This window comes from Elephas maximus, chromosome 10, assembly GCF_024166365.1.
Source record: "Elephas maximus indicus isolate mEleMax1 chromosome 10, mEleMax1 primary haplotype, whole genome shotgun sequence".
Taxonomy (NCBI): Eukaryota; Metazoa; Chordata; class Mammalia; order Proboscidea; family Elephantidae; genus Elephas; species Elephas maximus.
Window position 1 is genome coordinate 10,459,391 of NC_064828.1, and position 13,492 is coordinate 10,472,882.

Below are 13,492 nucleotides of genomic sequence, written 5' to 3' on the forward strand. Positions count from 1 at the left end.
TCAACAATGTCAAAATTTGCCTTAAAGCAGGGGGATAGACTAGTGATATCTCTGACTCTGTTGATGATTCTTCAGACCATTTCTGAGATGTTACAACAGTGTTACATGGGTGTCCCGTGGTGTTGCAGAAAGGCCACATCATGTCCAGGTTAAATCTGGGTGCTCTACCCATCAGTTAAGGATCCCTGGCAGTGCAGTAGTTAACGTGCTTGGCTGCTAACCCAAAGGTCGGCGGTTTGAAACCACCAACCACTCCATGGGAGAAACATGTGGCAGTCTGCTTTCCTAAAGATTTACAGCCTTGGAAACCTAAGAGGGAGGTTCTCCTCTGTCCTATAGGGTCACTATGAGTCAGAATGGACTCAACTGAAATGAGTTTGGGAGTTCTTTGGTACATGGTACTTGTCCCTGGGTGGTACAAATGTTAACTGCCCACGTCTGCTAATCAAAAGGTTGGAGGTTCAAGTCCACCCAGAGGAGCCTTGGAAGAAAGGTCTAGTGATCTACTAAAAAATCACCAATGAAAAACTTATGGAGCGCAGTTCTCCTCTGACATGCATGGGGTCACCATGAGAAGGGGCTGACTCAGTGGTAACTGATTTGGTTTGGTTTTTTTGCTCAGTATTTGACCAAGTTCACCTGGCTGTGACATGGAACCTGAAGCTAAATACAGACTCATCAATAAAATAAGGTTAATAATAGAAGACAACTCATAGGGATGCTTTGAGCACTAAATGAGATAATCCACACAAAGTGCTTAGCACAGTGCCTGGCTCATAACGAGTTCTCAATAAATGTTAGCCATTATTGTATTAATAATAGACAGTTGATTTCCTCCAGCTTGATCTCAATGGCTATTCACTGTCACGGAGCAGCTTCCATATCAAATCATTGCAGCAGAAGAGCAGCAGCAGCCCTTCCTTTTAGGTGGCCAGGGCAGGAAAACCACCTTAGTAACTGCAGAATCCACTTGGGTGAAGTTAACTAAGTCTTCTGGAAAAGTAAGGATTATACTGTCTTATACAAGGTGGGTACATGTATCTTGACGGTGTGAAAGAAAAGGGCAGAAAACAGATAGTGAAAATAAGAGTTAGGTTAAAGGACTGGTACAGACCTCCAAACAGGCAAGAAGAGGGGCCCCTCTTACATGGCAGAGCGCTCCAGGCAAGGGCAGGTGGTGATTGGAGATTTAAAACAATGGTGGACATCACTGTCGAGCTGTTACTAAATATTTTCCATAAATTCCATTAGAGAAGTCTCTATGTTTTAGAAAAGAGCAAACGTCAGGACCAACTTAGAAAGAGGAAAAGAAGAATGCCCCTGATAAGTGAGCTTAACATCAAAAACTCTGGATGGTACTGGAACAGATAATCAAATGATGGATTTATAATCACTCAGAAATTTAGAAGCTAACAACTGCAGTCATATAACCTTGAGAGCCATAAATCATACCAAATTAACTTAACAGAAAGGTGGGTTATCTAAACAAGTGCAGCATAGATGAGAGCATCAGAGATAAGTCTCCCCTGATTCAACACAGCTTCAGGGTCTGAACCTCAAGAGATTTTCAGAGACAAGCCAGAACTTGACCTGAATCACAGAACTCTAAGGGGGCTTTCTCATCTTTAACTTGAGGTGACTTGCTTTGGTCCCCAGAAAAGGGCCTAGAGGCTATTTCCATTCTTTACTGATGTAGCTAAACACAAGAATGATAGTAACAGTAACAGAGGAGCTACTCTATGCTAGGAGTTACACATACATCATTTGTAATATCATTCCTTCTTCCTTACTTCCTCAACAACTTTGCAAACTACTTACTCCCGCTCCTCACTTATTGACTCATTATCCAACATTTTGCATTTACAACAATAGTAAAAAATCTACTATCTCATTATTTTGCACATTAATGATGCACAACTGGCAGTAACAAACGCCGAAGCACAAGGTGAGAGCAACGTTGGCTGTGATGGTGGAGGTTATGTGTCAATTTTCCTGGGCCATGATTCTCAGTAGTTTGGCAGTTATATGGTAATATAGTTATCTTCTGAGGGAGTAAGATGTAGCAGTCTGCTTCCGTAAAGATTTACAGCCTTGGAAGCCCTGTGGGACAGTTCTACTCTGTTCTATAGGGTTGCTGTGAGTCGAATCAACTCGACAGCAATGGGTTTGGTCATCCTCCATTTTCTCATAACGCTGATTTTCACATAACAACTTGGTCTTTAGAACCAAACCATGTTGATAAGTGAGGAGTGGGTGTATTTTCTTTGCTTGTAAACTGGGAAACATAAATCTTAGATGTGTGAAATGAGTTGTCCAAGGCCACAATGCTGGTAAGTGGTAGAGTCAAGATTCACATCCACACTTGTGTCTTCAGAACCTGGGCCAATATAAATTGTCAAAACCACAATTCATGAGAAGTAGTCGTCAGTTTCCTCCCTGAAAAGACAAATCAGAATAACTGTTTATTCTTCTCACATCTCAGATGAAAGAAATTTGGTGAAGATGATAGCCAACCTTGAAGGATGGGAAAGTTTTTAAAGCACAAGTTGTGGTCTGTATGGAAGGAAGGGTATTATTATCAAGCAATCAGGCCAATCTTTGGATCATGAGGAGAGAAGGGAAGGGTGGGGTACAGAAAACTTATGTCCTAATTTGTGTAGATACATGCGAGTTACTGTATTACTTCCTGGTACCCACTGACTGACAAGCTGGTTACCTCATCTCCCCTTCTAGTAGGCTGCTTCATAGGGACCCTATCGGACAGAGCAGAACTGTTCCATAGAGTTTCCAAGGAGCGCCTGGCGAATTTGAACTGCCGACCCTTTGGTTAGCAGCCATAGCAATTAACCACTATGACACCAGGGTTTTCTAGTAGGCTCCCACATACATACAAAAGAAGTGTGAAGTCTGAGATAATCACCCCTTTTGTCACACCCTGTGGATGGCCTGGTGCAGTAACACTGGTTAATTTATAGAAAGACAAGCATAAAATGCAAAACAGAATAGGCTCCTCCAATACTAACATTAAAAGTTGCTTTATAGATATAGCCCTACCCTTCATTTTACAGGTGAGGATTCAAGAACCAAAGAAGTTAAGTCACCACTTGCCCAAGATCACAAAGTAAGTTGGTTTTAGTCAGGAAAAGAACCTGGTACTCCTGACCTGATATCCCAGTGTTTTTCTACTACACCTAAGAGATTAAAAACCGAACCGTAGTTTAGCTTAATAAGTAAAAAAAAGTCTGCCTTGAGCATTATGCTTTTTTAAGAATTATCTGTACTGGATCAAATTGGCAATAGCAGCACGATTACATAGGAACCTCAGCAGGCAGTGAATTTATGTTAATGGGAGAGGCACAACTCAGAAAAAGAGAGTGCCAATGGAACCCTGATGGCACAGTGGTTAAGAGCTCAGCTGCTAACTAAAAGGTCAGCAGTTCAAATCCACCAGCTGCTCCTTGGAAACCCTATGGGGCAGTTCTACTCTGTCCTATAGGGTCACTATGAGTCATAATCGACTCAACGGCAACAGGGTATGGTTATACAACTTGAAGAATGTAGTCAATGTCACTAAATGGTACATGTAGAAACTGTTGAATTTGTGTATGTTTTGCTGCATATATTTTCGACAACAAAAAAATTATATTAAAAAAAGAAAAAAAAGTAACTCTGATTATTCACAATAGGCAAAATGTTGAAACAACCTAAGCGTCCATCAACAGATGAATGAACAAACAAAATGTGCTATATACATACAATGGAATATTATTCAGTCATAAAGAAGAATGAAGTACTGGACACACTACCATGTGAATGAACCTTGAAAACATTATGCTAAGTGAAATAATTCATACACAAAAGGACAAATATTGCATGATTCCATTTACATCAGATATCTAGGGTAGGCAAATTAACAGAAAGTAGAATAAATGTTACTAGGAGCTACAAGAGAGGCGAATGGGGGATTCTTGCTTAATGGGTATAGAGTTCTGTTTGGGATGATGAAAAAGTTACGGAAATAGATAGTGGTGATCGTTGAACAACACGGTGTATGTAATTGATGCTACTGCATCGTGCACTTAAAAAATGGCTAACACGAAAAAATCCTTACGTATATTTCACCACAATAAAAAAAAAAGTGGCTCTACAGAAAATAAATGATGTGAAATTTCTCTCTTTTGCTCTCTCTCTACCTGGCTTTCATTCTCACACACACACAAACAGTAACAACAACAGATATAAATGAATCAACACAGTTACCAGTAAAACTAGCAAATATTAACCAAATATGGCAAGAGATTTTGAACATCTGTCAGCAATACTGTGCCTTGTTAGAAAATAAAAAAGGGAAAGAGGATTCCAGGTATTCCAGAGTATAACAAAAGTAAAATGATGAGCAAGGGCCCAGACGTAATTCTTCCTATATGTAGTGAAACCCACATTAGAAGATTGTGCAGCTTCAGTTCTCGAATTTTAAAAGAGAGATGGTCAAGCTGGAAAGAATTCAGAATAGATAAACAAAGATGATTAACCTTATTGCACAAGATCTACTTTCCTTCCTGTTAAATGAATTAAGACCAGAAAATACATGGTTTCATTGTTATCTTTAAGTACCTGGTGAAGCTTGATGCCAAAAATTAACTAAATGAGAGGGATAAACTTTGAAATGTGAAAAATAGATCTAGGTTATTCATAGCAAATAAGTGTTTTGATCATCCAGGTAACAATACTTCAGAAAGGTCTGTAGAGGAGTCCTGGATTCTTCTTCAACCTGAAAGTACCTGTACCTGCTTTAGAAGAAACACAAAAAGGGTGTTCTATGTAGGGGAGGAGAAGAGCATGTAGGGCTGCTCAGCTTCTGGGACACCCGTGGAGTCAGGTACAGGAAGAGAACAGCACTGAAGAGACTGGTGAGAAAACTCTATCTTGGGAAGCCTATGGGTAACTAGTGCTGATGGTGTCTAGTGAAAACTTTGAGGAACTGGCTAGATGGCTTGGATCCTGAGAAAGGAGAGATGGAAGAGGAATCACAGAGAGAAAATATGTAACCTGGGGACTGAAAATTTTGGAGTTGGACGGAGGAGCCCCATTCAACTCCCATTTCTCCTCTTCAACAGACTGGCCATAAGGCTAAGAGACTTACTAGGTAACATCCAAAGCATACACACAGCAGACACCCTCTGGGTCCTGCTAAAAACACATGAGGAGGGGAACTAATATTTTGGCGTTATATGGCAGACCCAGAGCTTTGCACTCCAGTGCTTGTTCTACCATTCAATTCTCCCTTCAATCCTGCAATATAGACCATATCTTTACCTTTTTTATATGCACAATGTAGACTTTGTCCCTTGACCAAAGTCAAAATCTAGGAAATTTTAGAGTCAAGGTTTGAACCCACAGCTATCAAATTTCAGGTTCTATATTCTCTGAAATAATAAGCCAGGTTTATTTTAAGGCCCTAAATAATTAGGATGATGTCTTACTACCAAATATATGTTTTGTGTTTTCTTTCCAGTTGAGGTCCAAGGCGGGGCGGGGGGGAGATAGCAAAGAGAAGACTATATTAGAAGATGAGACACAAGACTTTTTGATACAGATGGAACTTCTAGAAAGTTCTCAGATTTTTAAAGTTAGCTCTCTTGGGTGTTCCTTTTAATATGCATGTCACATTTGATAAGGTGTCAACAGGAAGGAATCATATAATACTATGGCAGACATCTGAAGAACATAATTGCTCCAGCTGACACGTGTGACTGCTCTTTCATTATCACGTCAAGAGGACAGCTCTGCTTATAAATTGTTTGCAGTGAAAATAAAATAGGAAGCACTTGCTTAAAGTTTATTATAGCCTTTTAGAGTTACATAATTATAATTATAAACTGTTCTTCCTTGGTGTGAACATTTTATTTGTTCTTCAGAGGATTTTTTTAGGATCAGAAAAGAAAATGTTATTTCAGTAGATGTTAAGCATAAAAATTCCATTCACGGAAACTTTACTTGAATGTTCAACCAGCTTCGCTGGAGGGCATAAATATACAGGGCCTGCTGTGCACACTTGCACAGATTAAAAGCATTCTAGCATACCGCCTTGCTGCAATTTCCCTAGGATATCAAGGTCCCAAACTAATCTCCGGGACCAGCATCAATCTGCACTAGAATTCAAAAGATACAAGGAAAAAGATTTTTACTAGAGTCAGGACGAAGCTTGTTCAAACTCCTAGCAAAATAAGCCAGGCCAGGAAGTGTCTCCCCAAAGGAACTTTCACATCTGCTAAAATATGATGGGTGACCTAAGAAACCAGTCATTGACTCCTTAGTGTGACTGGATTTCAGATTATATTTCATATTCATACAAAACTTACAGGCTGGAAAGGACTTAGAGACCACTTTACCCAATGCCCATTTTAAAGATGAACTAACTAAGCTCTGAGAGATTATATGCTTTGCATGGGGTTAAACTGCTAAAGAGTAACAGAACCAGGAAGCAGAACCAGGTCTCCTAACTCTAGCTCCAGTAATCTCTGATTTAAGGAGAATGAATTACTGGAGACTTGAGAGAGGACAAAAGGAGAAAATAGGAATCAGGTGAAATGTGTCTCTGTTGCCTCTCACCTTTCCATTCTGCTCCCTCATCAAGGGTGGATTGCACCCTGAATTGTCATGATATTTTCCACTTGGGGAGCCCATGTCTGCCTGTAGCACCACACAGGGGATTTACTCAGGAACTGACAAGTAAGAGAACAACTTTGTTCCAAAGAATTGACAAGCAATGAGGGAATTCAAAGTCCTCAAAGCCAAATCTAGAGCAGAAAAAGGGAGAGAGAAAAGCAGTCACACAAGGTGTCAACATAAGGAATGAAATAGCCAGCTCCAAGGGCATGTTAACTTCCAGGTTTGAACGAGCATGTATGGTTTGAGACCAACCAACTTGTGTATTGTCTTCCTCCCTTCGAACAGAAAGCTGTTTCTTTTACAGGCAAATAGAGCTGGTTACCATGTAGATCGAGATGCTCCAAACCCATGAGAAATCAAACCCATTGCCACTGAGTCAACTCCAACTCATAACAACCCTATAGAATGGAATAGAACTACCCCACAGTTTCCAAGGAGCAATTGGTGGATTCGGACTGCCGACCTTTTGGTTAGCAGCCATATCACTTAACCACCATGCCACCAGAGCTCCAATAGGCAGGGGAAACTATAGCCAAATTGAAATAGCTAAGTTTTTCTTCTTAGGGTCACTTCTTAGCTACCCCTCCCCCATGCCTTCATGAAGCTGACCTCACCATTGGACACCTCCGTCTCTATATTGCTTTCTTGACAATGGTGTATATACACATACACACACACACACACTCAGTTTCTTGTCTCTCTCTACCTTCCTTTCTTACCCTTCTCCTGAATAGCTGGCACCATGTGCAATCTCTGCTCCTTCTTGACAGGCTGTGCAGCACTGCTCAGCTAGGGACCACTTCCAGTGGGCTCCCTTGGGGCATTTTTTTCTTCTTCTTTTTTTTTCTGAGTTTCTTGTCTTTCTCTACCTTCTTTCCATATCCATCTCCTGAACACCTAGCACCATGTGTCATCTCCACTCCTTCTTGACGGGCTGTGCAGTGCCATTTGGCTAGTGATCCACTTCTGGTGGGCTCCCTTTGGGCACTTTTTTTTTCTTTCTTCTTTTTTCTCAGTTTGTTGTCTGTCTCTACCTTCTTTCCTTTCCTTCCCCAACCACCTGGCATCTTTTTATTTTCCTCAGTTTCTTCTCTCTCTACATTCCTTTCTCTCGACCACCTGGCCATGTGTGCCTTTCTCTCTCTCTTTTAATCTAGTTTCTTATCTCTATCTCCCTTCCTTTCCTTTCTTTTCTCCCATGCACCTAGCTGTGTGTGCCATATCTGTCCCTTCTTGCAGGCTGTGCCTCACCACCCAGCTAGAAAGCCACCAACACACTGCTTCCCTGACTCTGTGCCACTTTAATGGCAGGATCCCTCAGCATGTTTTTCTGGCTCCTATTTCTCTCTCCTCTTTCTCTTCTTTCCCACACCCACTTAGCACCACACATCACAACTTCCCCACTCCCCTCTGTCTATCTGCACCGTGCACTGAGCATCACACACCCAAGCAGCACAGGCAAGGTCTACTTAAACCTGCCCTGTACTGACCCCTCTCCCCATTCTGTTGACCCAAGTATGTGCCTCTAACGACCCATCTCAGCCGCTCCCCCTCTGCTGGACCTTCACTGCTGCACCATAGCTGAGCGACTGGCCCTGCCCATTGGACAAGGTGGTGAGAAGTATCTTGCCCACAGACAAGGAACAAAGAACACCCACCCCACCTGCTCAAACATAACCAAATAAAGCAAAAAAGCAGGGCAACACAAACAAATATACAATAAATAAACAAAGAAAATAATTATCGTATGTCACGAAGACAGCAGACGATATCAAAACATAAAAAAAAAAAACCTCAGGATGGTTCCAGTACACGTTCGAAATAAAATACCAGATGACCTTCCAGTAGAAGAAAAGGCGCTGAAACTACCTGATAGGCAATTCAAATCTCTAATATCCAGAGCTATCCAAGACCCGAAGTAAAGCAGACAAAAATGAGGAAAAAAAAATAGACAAAATCATGGAAAATGTAAACAAAATCATAGAAAAGACAGACAAAACAATGGAATAATTCCAAAAAATAATATAGGAACAAAATGCCAAAATAAATTCACACAAAAACAGCAACTAGAAATACAAAAGGTAAACAACAAGATTTCAGAAATGGACAGTGTCTTAGAAGGTCAGAAGAGCAGGTTTGAAACAATAGAAGACAGAATCAGTGAAATCAAAGACAAATAATTGGATACCACTTTGAGGAAAAATCATAGAAAAGAACAAAGAAAAATGAAGAAGCCCTGAGGATGATGTGGGATACAGACAAAAGCAAAAACCTGGGAGTGATCAGAATTCCAGAACACGGGGAAAAAATGGAAAACACAGAAAGGATCATTGAAGAATTGCTGACACAAAACATCCCTAATATGAAACATGAAAAGCTGACCATCCAAAACGCTCAATGAACCCCATATAGAATAGACCCCAAAAGAAAATTACCAAGGCATATCGTAATCACACTCACTAAAACCGCTAACAAAGAAAGGATCCTGAGAGCATCTCGAGAAAAATGGAAAGTCACATACAGAGGGAAACAATAAGACTATGATTACTCAGCAGAAACCATTCAGGGAAGAAGTAAACGGGATGACATACATAAAACCTTGAAAGAAAAAAATTGCCAGCCAAGAATAATGTATCCTGCAAAATTCTTGCTCAGATATGATGGTGAAATTAGGACATTTCAAGACAAACAGAAATTAAGGGAATAAGTAAAAACCAAACCAAATTTACAGGAATTATTGAAGGGAGTCCTTTGATTTAAGAACAAACATCAGACCACAGCCTGAATCTAGGAAGAAATACCACATCAGCCAGATACCAACCTAGGTAATGAACTCTCAAGGATTAATCAAAACTAAAAGATTTACAACAGGGAACCAGAGAGGTTAAGCTGTAAAGGACAATGTCAGAACAATAAAAGAGGGAATAAATCTGTGAGTATAGAACTTTCAAATGGAGAGGAAATCAAGGCCATACCAAGTAATAAAAGACAGGTTCAAACTTAAGAAGATAAGGGTAAATTTCAAGGTAACCATAAAGAAAGTTAACAAACCTACTCATCAAAAAAACAAATAAGAAAAACAAAGTCTCAGTAAACACAAACTTTACTAAAACAGAAGAAATGACAAAAAAAAATCAGCTTACAAAAGGAATTTAGCACGGGAGAGTAAGAGGAACAAAGAAAATGTAAGCACCACAATAAACTCACACCTATCAATAATTACATTGAATGTAAATGGCCTAAACGCACCGATTAAGAGACAGAGAGTGACAGAATGGATTAAAAAAAAGGGGGGGGGGTCCATCAATATGCTGTCTGCAAAAGACACACCTTAGAAATGAAGACATAATTTTATTAAAAATCAAAGGATGGAAAAAATATATATCAAGCAGACAGCTACCAAAAAAGAGCAGAAGTGGTGATACTAATCTGAGATAAAATAGTCTTTAAAGCAAAATCCACCATGAAAGACAAAGAGGACATTATATACTGATACAAGGGATGATCCATCATGAAGACATAACTGTAATAAATATCTACACACCCATTGATGGGGCTCCAAAATACTGCAAAACACTACTGCAAGAAACCAAAGGAGATCTACATAATGGAAAAACACACCTTGCTCACGGATTGTTCTTAGGCCCCATCGAGTCAGTTCCGACTGCTATCAACCCTATGTACAAAAGAACGAAACACTGCCCTGTCCTGAAACATCCTCACAATTGCTGTTATGCTTCAGCCCATGGTTGCAGCCACTGTGTCTATCCATCTTGCTGAGGGTCTTCCTCCCTTTCACTGGCCTTCCACTTTACTAAGCATGATGACTGATCCCTCCTAATAATATGTCCAAAGTATGCGAGACATAGTCTGGCCATCCTTGCTTCTTAGGAAGATTCTGGCTGTACATCTTCCAAGACAGATTTTAGTTCTTTTGGCAGTTCATGATATATTCAATATTCTTCTCCAACACCACAATTCAAAGCGTCAGTTCTTTGGTCTCCCTTACTCATCGTCCAGCTTTTGCATGCATAGGAGGTGATTGAAAACACCATGGCTTGGGTCAGACTTACCTTAGCCTTCAAGGTGACATTTTTGCTTTTTAACACTTTAAACAGGCCTTTGGCAGCCAATTTGCCCAATGCAATGTGTCTTTTGATTTCTTGACTGCTGCTTCCATGGATGTTAATTGTGGATCCAAGTAAAATGAATTCCTTGACAACTTCAATAATTTCTCCGATTGTCATGATGTTGCTTATTGGTCCAGTTGTGAGGATTTTTGTTTTCTTTATGTTGAGGTGTAATCCATACTGAAGGCTGTGGTCTTTGATCTTCACCAGTAAGTACTTCAAGTCCTCTTCACTTTCAGCAAGCAAGGTTGTGTCGTCTGCATATCCCAGGTTATTACTTAGTCTTCCTCCAAACCTGATTCAGTGTTCTTCTTCATATAGCCCAGCTTCTCTGATCATTTGTTCAGCATAGAGATTGAATAAATATGGTGAAAGGATACAACACTGAAGCACACCTTTCCTGACTTTAAACCACACAGTATTCCCTTGTTCTGTTCAAACGACTGGCTCTTGATTTACGCACAGGTTCCTCATAAGCACAATCAAGTGTTCTGGAATTCCCACTCTTCACAATGTTACCCATAATTTGTTATGACCCATGTAGCCAAATGTCTCTGTATAGTCAACAAAACATAGATAAACATCTTTGGGGTATTCTCTGCTTTCAGCCAGGATCCATCTGACATTAGCAATGATATCCCTCATTCCACATCCTCTTTTGAATCTGGTTTGATACTGCTACAGCTGCTTTTGAATGATCTTCAGCGAACTTTTACTTGCGTGTAATATTAATAATATTGTTTGGTAATTCCCACATTCAGTCGGATCACCTTTCTTGGGAATAGGCATAAATACAGATCTCTTCCAGTCAGTTGGCCAGGTAGCTGTCATAGATAGGCAGACTCAACATTGTGAAAATGTCAATTCTACACAAAGCAATCTACAAATACAATGCAATCAGATCCAAATACCAACAGCATTCTTTAAAGAGATGGAAAAACTAATCATTAACTTTATATGGAAAGGGAAGAGGCTCCAGAGAAGTAAAACACTATTGAAAAGGAAGAATTAAGTAGGAGATATCGCCCTACCTGACATCAGAACCTACCATACACCTACGGTAGTCAAAACAGCCTAATACTGGTACAATAACAGGTACGTTCACAGGTGGAACAGAACTGAGAACCCAGATGAAAATCTATCCATCTACAATCACCTGATCTTCAAAAATGTCCAAAGCCCATCAAATGGGGAAAAGACAGTCTTTTTAACAAACAGTGCTAGCAAAACTGGGTGTCCAGCTAAAAAAAAAAAACAGGACCAATACTTCATGCCATGCACAGAAACTAATTCAAAATGGATTAAAGACCTAAATACAAAACCAAAAACTATAAAGATCATAGAAGAAAAAATCGGATCAATGCTAGAGGTCCTAATATACAGCATTAACAGGCTATAAACCATAACTAACAACACCAAACTCTAGAAGATAAGCTAGATAACTGGAATCTTCCAAAAATTAAACACTTAAAAAACACTTACGCTCATCAAAAGACTTCACCAAAAGAGTAAAAAGAGAACATACAGACTGGGAAAAAAAAAATTGGCTATGACAAATCCAACAAAGGTCCAATGCCTAAAATCTACAGGAAAACCCAACACCTCTATAACAAAAAGACAAATAATCCAATTAAAAAATGGGCAAAGGAAATAAACGGACACTTCACCAAAGAGGACATTCAAGCAGATAACAGACACATGAGGAAATGCTCAGGATCACCAGCCATTAGAGAAATGCAAATCAAAACCACAATGAGATACCATCTCATCCCGGCATTACTGGTGGCGATCAAAAATAAATAAATAAATAAAACAGAACATAACAAATGTTAGAGAGGCTGTGGGGAGACTGGAACACTTACACACTGCTGGTGGGGATGCGAAATGGTATAACCATTTTGGAAAACGATATGGCACTTCCTTAAAAAGCTAGAAATAGAAATACCATATGATCTACCAATCTCTCTGCTAGGAATATATCCTAGAGGAATAAGAGTCATCACACAAATAGACATATGCACACGTATGTTCATTTCAGCATTATTCACAACAGCAAAAAGATGGAAACAACCCAGATGCCCGTCAATAGATGAATGAATAAACACACTATGTAACATACACACAATGGAGTACTATGCTACGATAAAGAACAATGACGAATCTGCAAAGCATCTCATGACATGGGCGAATCTGGAGGGCATTATGCTGAGTGAAATAAGTCAATCACAAAAGGACAAATATACTGTAAAAACTCATGAAAAGTTTTACACACAAAAACAATCTTTGATGGTTGCGAGGGAGAGGAAGGGTGGAGATGGAAAAACTCTAAATAGACAATAGGTAAGTGGTAACCTTGGTGAAGAGTAAGACAGTACACAGTACTGGGGAAGCCAGCACAACTTGTACAAGGCAAGGTCATGGAAGTTCCACAGACACATCCAAACTCCCTGAGGGACCGAATTACTGGGCTGAGGGCTTTGGGGACCATGGTCTCGGGGAACATCTAGCTCAATTGGCGTAACATGGTTCATAAAGAAAACGTTCTACATTCTAGTTTGGTGAGTAGCATCTGGGGTCTTAAAAGCTTGTGAGTGGCCATCTATGATACTCCACTGGTCTCACCCCAACTGGAGCAAGGGAGAATGAAGAAAACTAAACATACAAGGAAAAGATTAGTCCAAAGGGCTAAT